General features: G+C 49.5%; 1 protein-coding gene across 1 annotated transcript in view; it reads left to right on the top strand.

Moving 5' to 3' along the window:
* Positions 1-12,786, top strand: part of LOC115479878 — a 329,775-nt gene that overhangs the window by 221,123 nt on the left and 95,866 nt on the right. The window lies entirely within an intron of this gene.

The following is a 12,786-nucleotide window of genomic DNA, read 5'->3' as shown; positions in this document are numbered from 1 at the left end:
GCGTTCTAATCTTCAGTCACTTAGCGTTCAGTTTTTTCATACAGTTTTTTTTTATAGCACTGACATCCTGACCTGACATCAGACACATTAGCATATTTTAATATCAGATGTCGGCACTCTCATAACTTAACTATTTGTTGGCTGCTATCCTATTTGACAGCGCTTTTTTAAGTCAGACTCCTTTAGTTTGCTGACAGAGAGACACCATTTTTTCTGCTTACCTTTTCCCTATGTATTTTCATCAGTTTTTTTAGTTTCACAATTTCCTCTGTAGTTTGTCGTCGGCTTGATCATCATTGGTTCCTTGGCATCAAGCAGATGAATCCATTACGAGTGGGTTGTGTCCATCAACCAGCAGGGGGAGATAGAGAGCACTGAAAAACCATAGTGCCTCTTGGCCAGCTAGCTCCATCTGCCTCTTCAGTATTCTCTATTTCCCCAGCAGGGTGGTTGCAGCTTGTTCAAGCTCCTTCAGAAAATCTGCCTGGGGTGGCTCCTGTGCTTTTGCCAGTTGTAGCAGGGGTGTTGTGGCTGATGGTGCCCACTTTAAAGGCAAATAGGTTAGCCCTTTCCCTGCCTTACCCGGCCCCTGATGTGGAAGTAGACAAATAGGCAAGCCCTGTCCCTGTCTTTGCCCACGCTGTGGATGCAGGCACATAGGTTCGGCCTTTTCCTGCCTTTCCCAAGCTACTGATCCTCCGGAGTTGGAAATTTGCCTCTTTCGCTGTTGCCTCAATCTTTCCTCACAGCGTTTAAAAAAAAAAAAAAAAAGGTTGCGTCGTGCTTTGGCACTGCGATCCCAGAAAAGAGGTTTTCTTCTGATTGTACAGCGTGACCGGAGCTCGGAGACTTGGTCTGGTGAGGTAAGAGCATTTTGTAGCTCCTCCGGGGAGGGCCCGCGTTTGGGACGATTTTGGCGCAAATCCGCCATTTTGAATTTCCGCCGCTTTCGGCAATGGCAGCTGAGAAAGTAAAGCGCTGTTCCGTTTGTGGCAAGCGCAAATCTGTAGTGGGGCTCTGTAAGGCGTACTTTTCAGACGGTAGAACAGGCCCAAGCATGGCGAGCGATGTTCCTTCCCGCTCCATGGAGCTGGCAGCGGGCGCCATTTTGGAACAGCATGGCACAACCCCCGCTGAGGCGGAGGGGTTTGAGCCTTGAGGGGCGCCTCATGTAGAGGCTAATTAAATAGCTGTTTCCCCCGGACTGGAACCGGGAGGCCAGGGTGAGCCATTTTCCCCTGAATTTGTTTTTTTGCTGTATAATGCATACATGTTAAAAAGAGCTCTTCCTTGTCATCAAGCAGATGAAGCCATTACGTATGGGTTATGTCCATCAACCAGCAGGGGAGATAGCACTCAAACTTTCACAGTGCTCTCTTGGCCAGCTAGCTCCACTGCCTCTCCAGTATTCTCTATCTCCCTTAGCAGGGTGGCTGCAGCTTGTTCGAGCTCCAGAAAAATCTGCCGGGAGGTGGTTCCTGGCTTGCCAGTTGTTAACCGGGGTGTTGGAGGCTATAGCAGCTTCACTTTAAAGGCACATAGGTTAGCCCTTTCCCTGCCTTACCCATACCTCTGTGGATGTGGACATATTGCCTTGCTTTCCCTGTCCTTACCCACCAACAGTGGATGCAGGCATATAGGTTCGCCCTTTCCCTGCCAAAAAAAAAAAAAAAGGTCGCGTCGCGTTTTTAAGCGCAGAGACGCTGGAACAGAGGTTTTTGACCCGATTTTCAGCAGGATCATAGTTGTACACTAGATCCTTTGAGGTAAGAGTGTTTTCCAACTCCTCCGGGGTGGGCCCGCGATCGGGGCGATTTTGGCGCGAACCTCCATTTTGGATTTTACCGCCGTTTTTCGGCGATGGCTGCGGACAATGTAAAGCGCTGTTCCACTTGTGGCAAGCGCAAATCAGCAGCAGGGCTCTGTAAATCGTGCTGTATTGGCGTAGGAGCCGGCCCGAGCATGGCGAGCGATGTTTCTTCCCGCTCTGAGCTGGCAGCGGGCGCCATTTTGCTTACATCGCATGGCGCAGCCTCCGTGGACACGGAGAGACCTGAGCTGGGTGGGGCACCTCGAGATGAGGTTATTTCAGGAGTGGCTAGCACCGGACAGGATTTGGGTGCCCAGGGTGAGATTTTCTCCCCGGATTTTGTGCTTTTGCTGCATAAAGCATACATGATGAAAAGAGCCCTTCCTCAATGGTCGCCTGAGGCTCCTCTGATTGCCCCCCCCCCCCCGATGGATTCTGGCCTGGGACTGCCCAGTGAGGCTTTTTTCCCGGATGCTTGGCCTAAAGATAAGCGCAGAAGGGTTAATTCCCCTTCAGATTGTGGTGCACCTTTTTCCCCCCCGTGGTCGGGGTGTGAGGATTCGGAGAACTCTGACAGACGTTCTTGGTCTGAGGAACCAGAGTCAGGTGCGGATTTACCACAGGATCTGGATGATCCCTCCGCGGTGAGGATTTTCCACCGTGATGAGCTGCCAGCGCTTATTTCAGATAAGCCCTCTCGATTGAAGATCCTGACAGTGGCATGGCCTCCTCGGGTAATCCCAGGATGGCTAGTACCAAGAAAGCTGCTCGGGCCTTCCCTTTGCATGACTCCATCCTAGAGCTTGTTTCGGCTCAGTGGGCTGACCCCGAGGGACCTTTGAGAGTTTCCAGGGCTATGGGGCAGTTATACCCTCTGCGTGAGGGACATATGGCTCGTTTTCAAATGCCTACAGTGGATGCCCTAGTCACTGCGGTGACAAAGAGAACTACCCTCCCTGTTGAGGGAGGTGTTGCCCTGAAGGACGTTCAAGACCGTAGGCTGGAAACAGCGTTGAAACGGTCCTTAGAAATTGCAGGTCTCACTGTTCGGGCGTCTGCATGCAGCTGTTATGCTGTGAGAGCCTGCCTAGCTTGGCTGCAACAGGCAGTGGCTCAGCCCGGAGATGGAGCGGAGCCCTTCTTGGATGTGGCTCCGCGGATGGAGGTGGCCTTGTCCTTTCTGGCTGATGCCCTTTATGACCTTGTCAGAGCTTCGGCTAAACAAATGGCAGTAGCAGTGACGGCTCACCGTCGTCTGTGGCTACGACACTGGGCAGCGGACATGGCCTCTAAGCAAAGGTTGGTGAAGTTGCCTTTTCAAGGACTTCTCCTATTTGGTGAGGAGTTAGAGAAAATTGTGAAAGGCCTGGGTGATCCAAAACCCCAGCGCTTGCCCGAAGATAGGCAGAGGCCTTCCTGTAAGGGCCAGGCGGTCCACTCCTCGTACAGACCTCGCTTCCGTGAAGCTAGAAGGTACCACCCGGGGCGTTCTGCTGGGTTCACTTCACGTGCCCGTGGTCAGCAGAGGAACTCCTTTCGCTCAGACAAGCGTTCCGCAGCCGGTGGCTCAAGACCAGGCGTTCAGGGGCGACCCTCTCAATGATGGTGTGCCGGCCCTCTCCTCGATGCCTGTCATCGGAGGACGGCTTTCCCTCTTTGTCGAGGAGTGGGCCAAGATTTCCTCAGATCAGTGGGTTCTGGACCTGATCAGAGATGGATACAGAATAGAATTCAACGCCCCAGTAAGAGACGTGTTTGTGGAGTCCCGATGCGGTTCTGCCGTCAAACGGGCGGCGGTGGAGGAGACTTTACAAGGTCTGATTCAGTTAGGGGCAGTGACCCCGGTGCCTCCCGCCGAGCAAGGCTGCGGCCGATACTCCATCTACTTTGTGGTGCCGCGAAAAGGTGGGTCCTTTCGCCCTATTCTGGACTTAAAAGAAGTGAACAAGTCCCTGAGAGTGCGGCATTTCCACATGGAATCCCTGCGCTCCGTCATTGCGGCGGTTCAGCCAGGAGAGTTTCTCGCGTCTCTAGACCTGAAAGAAGCTTACTTGCACATACCGATTTGGCCCCCGCACCAGAAGTTTCTGAGGTTTGCGGTGTTGGGAAAACATTTCCAGTTCAGGGCCTTGCCTTTTGGCCTCGCCACAGCTCCCCGAACCTTTTCGAAGGTAATGGTGGTAGTAGCTGCTTTTCTCAGGCGAGAAGGTATCAGGGTTCACCCGTACCTAGACGACTGGCTCATCAGAGTAGACTCTGCAACAGAGAGCTTACAAGCTACAGCCAGAGTGGTCTCAGTACTGCAATCTCTAGGCTGGGTCGTCAATATGGCCAAAAGTCACCTGTCCCCTTCACAATCTCTAGAGTTTTTGGGGGCCAGGTTCGACACAGTCTCGGGCTATGTGTTCCTACCCGGAATAAGGCGGTGCAAGCTTCAGAATCAGGTCCGTCTGCTCCTGAGGATGCCCCGCCCGCGAGCTTGGGACATTGTCCAGCTGCTGGGATCGATGACAGCCATGATGGAAGTGGTACCCTGGGCGAGAGCGCACCTGAGACCTCTACAGTATTCCCTACTCCGGAGATGGTCTCCTATTTCTCAGGATTACCAATGCAGACTTACTTGGCTCCCTGCGGCCCGTCTCAGCATGGAGTGGTGGCTCTCGGACAGCATGCTGCGGCGAGGAATGCCGCTGATGCTCCCCGTTTGGTGCCTAGTGTTAACAGATGCCAGCCTGAAGGGCTGGGGCGCACACTGCAAGGGGAAGCATGCCCAGGGTCTATGGACACCCGAGGAGTCGGAGTGGTCCATCAACCGCCTAGAGTTGAAAGCGGTGTTTCAGGCACTTCTGGCCTTTCAAGTGACCCTGGAAGGATTGGCTGTCAGAGTGATGTCGGACAACACGACAACGGTGGCCTATATAAATTGACAAGGCGGAACAAGGTGCAGAGCACTAGCCGCGCAGGCCGAACTGATTTGCCACTGGGCCGAGCTGCATCTTCAGTGTCTGTCGGCAGCTCATATTGCAGGTCAGAGCAATGTGCAGGCCGATTATCTGAGCAGGCATCAGATCGATCCAGCAGAATGGAATCTGGCAGACGAAGTATTCCTGCAGATCTGTGCCAAATGGGGCAAGCCCGTGATGGATCTAATGGCGACAAGTGCCAATACCAAAGTCCCGTGCTTCTTCAGCAGACGGAGAGATCCTCGCTCGGCGGGGTTGGATGCCTTGGCTCAACCCTGGCCTCCGGGTCTACTTTATGTGTTTCCCCCATGGCCCTTGATAGGGCGCCTGCTCTTGCGGATTCGGCTGCACCCAGTAGAAGTGGTCCTCATCGCCCCGGATTGGCCAAGGAGACCTTGGTATGCAGACCTCCGACAGATGCTCCTGGAGGCTCCTCTGCCGTTATTTCTGGTACCGAACCTGTTGACTCAGGGACCAGTAGCCATGGAGGACGCCGGCCGCTTTGGTCTTACGGCATGGCTATTGAGAGTGCGCAATTGAGGGATAAAGATTATTCCAGTAAAGTTATTTCCACTCTCCTGCAAGCCCGCAAACGGTCCACTTCCGTGGCTTATGCCAGGATTTGGTGCCTGTTTGAGTCTTGGTGTGCTTCCAGAGCCATTGTTCCAATGCGGGCTCCTGTCTCGCCGATTCTGGACTTTTTGCAGGAAGGTGTACAAAAAGGCTTGGCCTATAATTCCCTGCGGGTGCAGGTGGCAGCGTTGGCCTCCCTTTGTGGTAAGGTGGAAGGCGTGTCTTTGGCTGCTCACCCAGATGTGGCACGGTTTCTTAGAGGCGTGCTTCGGCTCCGACCTCCTGTGCGAGCACCCTGTCCAGCTTGGAACCTGGGGCTAGTTTTGAAAACCCTGCAGGCATCTCCTTTTGAGCCGCTTCGGCGAGCATCAGAGAAAGACTTGACACTGAAGGCCGTTTTTCTGGTGGCCATTACCTTGGCGAGACGGGTGTCAGAGCTCCAGGCGCTGTCCTGTAGAGACCCATTTCTGCAATTTTCAGAGTCCGGAGTCACGGTTCGGACCGTGCCTTCCTTTATGCCTAAGGTGGTTTCAGCCTTTCACTTTAACCAGCCTATTTTCTTGCCCTCTTTTTCAGAGGAAGAGTTTCCAGAAGCTTTTGGGCAGCTGCACCTTTTGGATGTGTGCAGGACTCTGCTGCAGTATCTGCGAGTTACTAACTCTTTCAGGACTTCTGATCATCTGTTTGTTTTGCTATCCGGTTCTCGCAGAGGGTCTCCAGCGTCTAAAGCCACTATTGCCCGCTGGCTCAAAGAAACTATCTTTTCAGCTTATCTGCTGGCCGGCAGGGTTCCGCCTGTAGCCTTTAAGGCACATTCTACTAGAGCGATTTCTTCCTCTTGGGCTGAAACTGGAGCACTCTCTCTCAAGAGATATGCAGTGCAGCAACATGGGCTTCTAAGCTCTCCTTTGCCCGACATTACAGGCTGGATGTGGCTGCCAGGAGGGATGCGCGTTTTGGTGCACAAGTGCTAGCGCGTGGTGTGGCTTGTTCCCACCCTATCTAGGGATTGCTTTGTTACATCCCATACGTAATGGCTTCATCTGCTTGATGACAAGGAAGGGAAAATTAGGTTCTTACCTTGGTAATTTTCTTTCCTTTAGTCATAGCAGATGAAGCCATGAGCCCTCCCTGTATGATTGTCTGTATGCTGTGAATCTGTTTTTCAGGTTCTGTTCTAATTTCCTGAAGTTCCTTCCTTGGGAGAAAGTTGGAAAACAATCTTCAGGATTCATGTTCAGTTTAAATTTAGGAGGATGTGTTGATTCTCTCCAGCATGTTTTTTTTTGGAGGATGTGTTGATTCTCTCCAGGAGGCGCGTGTGTTCCCCTCCAGTTCTATAAATAGGAGGATGAGTTCATTCCCTCCAGTGTGTTGGGAGGATGTGTGATTCCCTCCAGGAAGCGCGTGTGTTCCCCTCCACTTATACAATAAGGAGGATGAGTTTATTCCCTCCAGGAGGATGTGCATTCCCTCCTTTATGAGTTCATGCCCTTGTGATGGGCCATCGTTCGCTGTGAGGAAAGCTCTTGTGATTCCCATTGCGGTTTGCCATACTGCTTTGGAAGCTTCAAATACTGAAGAGGCAGTGGAGCTAGCTGGCCAAGAGGGCACTGTGAAAGTTTGAGTGCTCTCTATCTCCCCTGCTGGTTGATGGACATAACCCATATGTAATGGCTTCATTTGCTATGACTAAAGGAAAGAAAATTACCAAGGTAAGAACCTAATTTTCCCTTAATCAGCTGATCATGACATGGCCAGGTTCGACACAGCCTCGGGCTATGTGTTTCTTCCCGAGCAAAGGCGGTGCAAGCTTCAGAATCAGGTCCGTCTGCTCCTGAGGATGTCCCGCCCGCGAGCTTGGGACATTGTCCAGCTGTTGGGATCGATGACGGCCACCTTGGAAGTGGTGCCATGGGCGAGAGTGCACCTGAGACCTCTACAGTATTTTCTACTTCAACGATGGTCTCCAGTATCTCAGGATTATCAGTGCAGACTTTCTTGGCTCCCTGCGGCCCACCTCAGTATGGAGTGGTGGCTCTCGGACAGCATGTTGCGGCGGGGAATGCCGCTGGTGCTCCCCGATTGGTGCCTAGTGGTGACAGATGCCAACTTGTGTGGACGCCTGACGAGTCGGAGTGGTCTATCAACCGCCTGGAGTTGAAAGCGGTGTTTCTGGCTCTTCTGGCCTTTCAAGTGACCCTGGAAGGTTTGGCTGTCCGAGTGATGTCTGACGACACAACAGCAGTGGCCTACATAAATCGACAAGGCGGCACTCAGTGCAGAGCTCTAGCCGCGCAGGCCGAACAATTTGCCACTGGGCCGAGCTGCATCTACAGTTTCTGTCGGCAGCTCACATGGCAGGTCAGAGCAACGTGCAAGCCGATTAAGCAGGCATCAGATCGATCCAGCGGAGTGGGAACTTGCAGACGAAGTATTCCTGCAGATATGTGCCAAGTGGGGCAAGCCCGTGATGGATCTAATGGCGACAAGCACCAATGCCAAAGTCCCGTGCTTCTTCAGCAGACTGAGAGATCCTCGCTCGGCGAGGTTGGATGCCTTGGCTCAACCCTGGCCTCCGGGCCTACTGTATGTGTTCCCTCCGTGGCCCTTGATAGGGCGCGTGCTCCTGCGGATTCGGCTGCATCCAGGAGAAGTGGTTTTCGTCGCCCCGGATTGGCCTAGGTGGCCTTGGTATGCGGACCTCTGACAGATGCTCGTAGAGGATCCCCTTCAGTTACCTCTGGTTCCCAACCTGTTGTCACAGGGTCCGGTGACCATGGAGGACGCCGGCCGATTTGGTCTTATGGCCTGGCGATTGAGAGGGCACAAATGAGAGACAAAGGCTATTCCAATAAAGTAATTACCACTCTCCTGCAAGCCCGCAAGCGTTCCACTTCCGTGGCTTATGCCAGGATTTGGCGCCAGTTTGAAGTCTGGTGTGCTTCTAAAGAGATCACACCCCTGCGGGCTCCTGTCTCGCCGATTCTGGACTTTTTGCAGAATGGTGTACAAAAAGGCTTGGCCTATAATTCCCTGCGGGTGCAAGTGGCAGCGTTGGCCTCCCTGCGTGGCAAGGTTGAAGGCGTGTCTTTAGCTGCTCATCCAGATGTGGCACGGTTTCTTAGAGGGGTGCTTCGGCTCCGTCCTCCCGTGCGTGCACCTTGTCCAGCGTGGAACCTGGGGCTAGTGCTGAAAGCCCTTCAGGGTGCTCCCTTTGAACCGCTTCGGCGTGCTTCAGAGAAAGATTTGACACTGAAGGCCATATTTTTAGTGGCATTACTTCGGCGAGACAGGTGTTAGAGCTCCAGGCGCTGTCCTGTAGAGACCCTTTTCTGCAGTTTTCAGAGTCCGGGGTCACGGTTCGGACCGTGCCTTCCTTCTTGCCTAAGGTGGTTTAGCGTTTCACCTAAACCAACCTATTTTCTTGCCCTCCTTTATAAAGGAGGAGTTTCCAGACTCTTTTGGGCAATTGCACCTGTTGGACGTGCGCAGGACTCTGCTGCGGTATCTGCGAGTTACTAACTCTTTCAGGACCTCTGATCATCTGTTTGTTTTGCTATCAGGGCCTCGCAGAGGGTCTCCAGCGTCTAAAGCCACTATTGCCCGCTGGCTTAAAGAATCTATCTTTTCAGCTTATTTGCTTGCCGGCCGGCCTCCGCCTGATGCCTTTAAGGCGCATTCCACTAGAGGAATTTCCTCTTCTTGGGCTGAAACTGGAGCACTCTCTCTTCAAGAGATTTGTAGTGCAGCAACATGGGCTTCTAAGCTCTCTTTTGCCCGACATTACAAGCTGGATGTGGCTGCCAGGAGGGACGCACATTGTTCCCGCCCTATCTAGGTATTGCTTTGATACATCCCATCCCATCTGTAATGGCTGCATCTGCTTGATGACAAGGAAGGGAAAATTAGGTTCTTACCGTGATAATTTTCTTTCCTTTAGTCATAGCAGATGCAGCCATGATCCCTCCCTGTCTGATTGCTATCTGCTGTAAATCTATTTCAGGTTCTGTTCATGTTTCCTGGAGATTCCGTCCTTGGGAGAAAGTCGGAAAACAGTCTTCAGGATTCTTGTTCAATTAAAGGAGGATGACTTAATTCCCTCCAGTTTCATGTTTTGGAGGATGAGTTTATTCCCTCCGGGAGGATGAGTTTATTCCCTCCAGTTATGTCTCAGTGGAGGATGAGTTTATGCCCTCCGGGAGGATGTTTCATTCCCTCCATTCTGAGTTAATGCCCTTTGTTGTAGGGCCATCGTTCGCTGTGAGGAAAGCTCATGTTATTCCCATTGCGGTTTGCCATACTGCTTTGGAAGCTTCAATTACTGAAGGAGAGGCAGTGGAGCAAGCTGGTATGAGGCACTGAAAAAAGTGTGCTCTCTATCTCCCTCTGCTGGTTGATGGACACAACCCATCTGTAATGGCTGCATCTGCTATGACTAAAGGAAAGAAAATTATCACGGTAAGAACATAATTTTCCCATATGTGCACTTTTTTATATATATGGGGATTTTTTATATATATAAAAAAAAATTTATATGTGTATAAATGTTTTTGTCCTATATAAACACATACATTTTACACATTGTGTGGATATGATTTATCAATAAGTTCTGCATCTTTAATCTTTGTTTGATTCACTCATTATTCTTTCATTTACCAATCCATAAGGGAATTGTACACATATTTGATGTTATTATTCTCCTCCAATGTATGATTGGATGGTTGCAATGTAAGTATTTTATGCGTAAACACTTACAAAAATATTGTATGGTTGTGTACAGAACTATGCACACACAAATTAATATTTTCTTTATTTGATTATCTAATTGATTGGTTTTATAGCTTGCACTATTTATTATTTATTATTTTTTGGTCTATATATAAAAATGTTTTTATTAAAAAATTTCCATTTTAATTTCATTATATATATATATATATATATATATATTTAATTTTTTAAAATTTTTGAGTTTTCCGTTTTATTTGTGATTTTGATTGTATATCTGTATAGTCATTGTTTTCTAATAATGTATACGTGTATATATGTGTTTTGTAGACTCCTGATGCAGGCCTAATGGCCGAAACACGTTTGTGTTGGCTTTTTTTCATCAATTAACTGTTTTTAAGAATCCATTGCTCCAGTCTTTGGTTTTCTGTGGTCAAAAATCCCACTCTCTCTCATACTTGTATTATCTTGTGGGGTGTTCGAGTTCTCCGCTTGTGGCGGATTATCTGGGCATGTGTCTCGTGCAAGCCTGCACGCTATAGTGCACTGCATCCTGGTTGGAGGCAGACTGAGCAGCCGACTATCAACAACTTGAAAATGAGCAGAATGGACTGTAAAAAGGTAGGTGTCTGTTTTACTGTGGGTGCAGGGGTTATTACTGCTCCCACGGGATGGGGAAATAACCTCTGTTTGCACCTGTGATAAAACTTTGAAATGTTCTGCCGTTCCTTGCGGTTTTGCTGCGGTTTACCATGTTTACCTGCTCCCTAGTATTAAGGGAAATGTTGGTTGAGAGAGAGAATATGGAAAATCATATTTCATTTAATTTACAGAATTTTGAGTGCACCCAAGCAACTGAACTGACTATATCAGTGGAGAGGGACAACCTGCCCCCTCCCCCAATCCCCAGTTGCTTAGTGCTCTGAGCACCATCTGCTTTATCCAGCATTGTTTCTGGCTCACATGTTGATGAAGTCTTTTCACCCGTGTGGCCCCTACTTCAAAAACGGTGAAGGCTCAATGTGGCTGCTTGAGTTGGTGCTGTATTTTGAGCCTAAGTTCTTCGGGCCGAAATTTGAGGCCCACCCTTCTTAAGGGTTGCTTTTCTGTACCCCATGGGTTCTGGACTGGTCTAATAAGGATGAGCAGTTAGGCTTGCTTAACTTTTTTATGTTTTTCTATAGTCTTACCAGACCAGTCCAGAGACCCTCCCAGACACAATGTAAATGCTCAGATTTGTACAGTAATACTTCCATTGGTCTAGTTTTCCTTTCAGGATGAAAAGTTTCTTCTAAAGTTTTCAAAATTTAATGTTTGTAGGTCAAAATATAGTTAACTTGTATGGTTCTTTGGAAAGGAAAAACCCTAATATCTTGCTTTTTCATTCAATGTACTAAAGACTTAAGGCTGCATGGTGCCCCTTTGGGGAGAGCTCACAGGTCTCTCTCCGTCTGATGGTTGATTATAACCCATAGGTTCTGGACTAGTCTGGTAGGACTAAAGGAAATAACATTAACAGGTAAGCCTAATTTTTTCATAGTTGATATTAAATTGGCAGATTTCTGCCAGGTGTATTAGAAATGTTGATTTAAATAGTGGCTATAAACATTTGAAATGCGGGTGCATGATGAGTATCCCACAGATGCCAAGTTACCCAGGGCACAGTGCACAAAAGTCCCTGTTAAAAACTGCATGCGTTTAGATTCTCGGTAGAACTTGCTGATTCGGAAATAACGAGCGATGCTCAAAGGAAGTCACATGTAAATGAGCTGCAAGCAATTTCAACAAGCAGTTCGGTAGGGAAAGTGCCTAACACAGAACAGTCTCTCGGTAAGTGTCCCTGTTCTGCGTATTTGCTAGGGCTGGTGTACTTTTCTTTTCCCTGCAATACTTGCTGGCTCCACTGTCACCCTGTCTCCTTTCCCTTGCAGTGCTCTGGTTCTAGCTCCACCTTCCTCCTGCAGCTTGCTTGCCTTCTCTCTGCCCCCCCCCCCCCCCCCCAATTATTTTGCTTGGGAAAGTCCCCCCCCCCCCCCCAGCTGACATCATAGGGGCTTTCCTCAGCTGTTTGGCTGTCTTGTTTCTCAACCCCTAGGCCAGTGATGGCGAACCTTTCAGAGACCGAGTGCCCAAACAGCAACCCAAAATCTAATTATTTATCGCGAAGTGCCGGTACTCATTATGGGCGGGGTCACCACATATGACTCCACCCCTATGATAGCCACACCCCCTTACACCAGCCATGGCGCATATAAACAGACGGGTCTAAGAAAGCACAAAGGCAGACGGTCTGCAAACTCCAAGATGGAAAATGAACGGAGCAGATCGTTAACAAACAAAACTTAATTTATTAATAGAAACCAATTGCAAATATATGTATGTGTGTATACATATATTGCAATTGGTTTCCATTAATAAATTAAGTTTTGTTTAACGATCTGCTCCGTTCATTTTCCAGCATATAAACAGACATCATTGAAAATATTATACTAGTATAGGAGAAAAAAATAACATGATTTTCTTTCATTATAAATCATTTCTGTAAGTTGTTACAGCTCCTTTATACCCAGTGCAAAATACTTTCCTCCTTTCTTCTTCATTTCTTGCCCTCCATCCATGTCCAGCCTCCCTCCCACCCAGCACTGCCTCCCACCCAGCACCAAGCCTCCCTACCTCCCACCCACCCAGGCCACCCAGCACCAGGCCTGCCAC

The sequence above is a fragment of the Microcaecilia unicolor genome, chromosome 11 (assembly GCF_901765095.1).
Source record: "Microcaecilia unicolor chromosome 11, aMicUni1.1, whole genome shotgun sequence".
NCBI classification, from domain to species: domain Eukaryota; kingdom Metazoa; phylum Chordata; class Amphibia; order Gymnophiona; family Siphonopidae; genus Microcaecilia; species Microcaecilia unicolor.
This window is presented reverse-complemented; position numbering and strand designations above follow the sequence as displayed.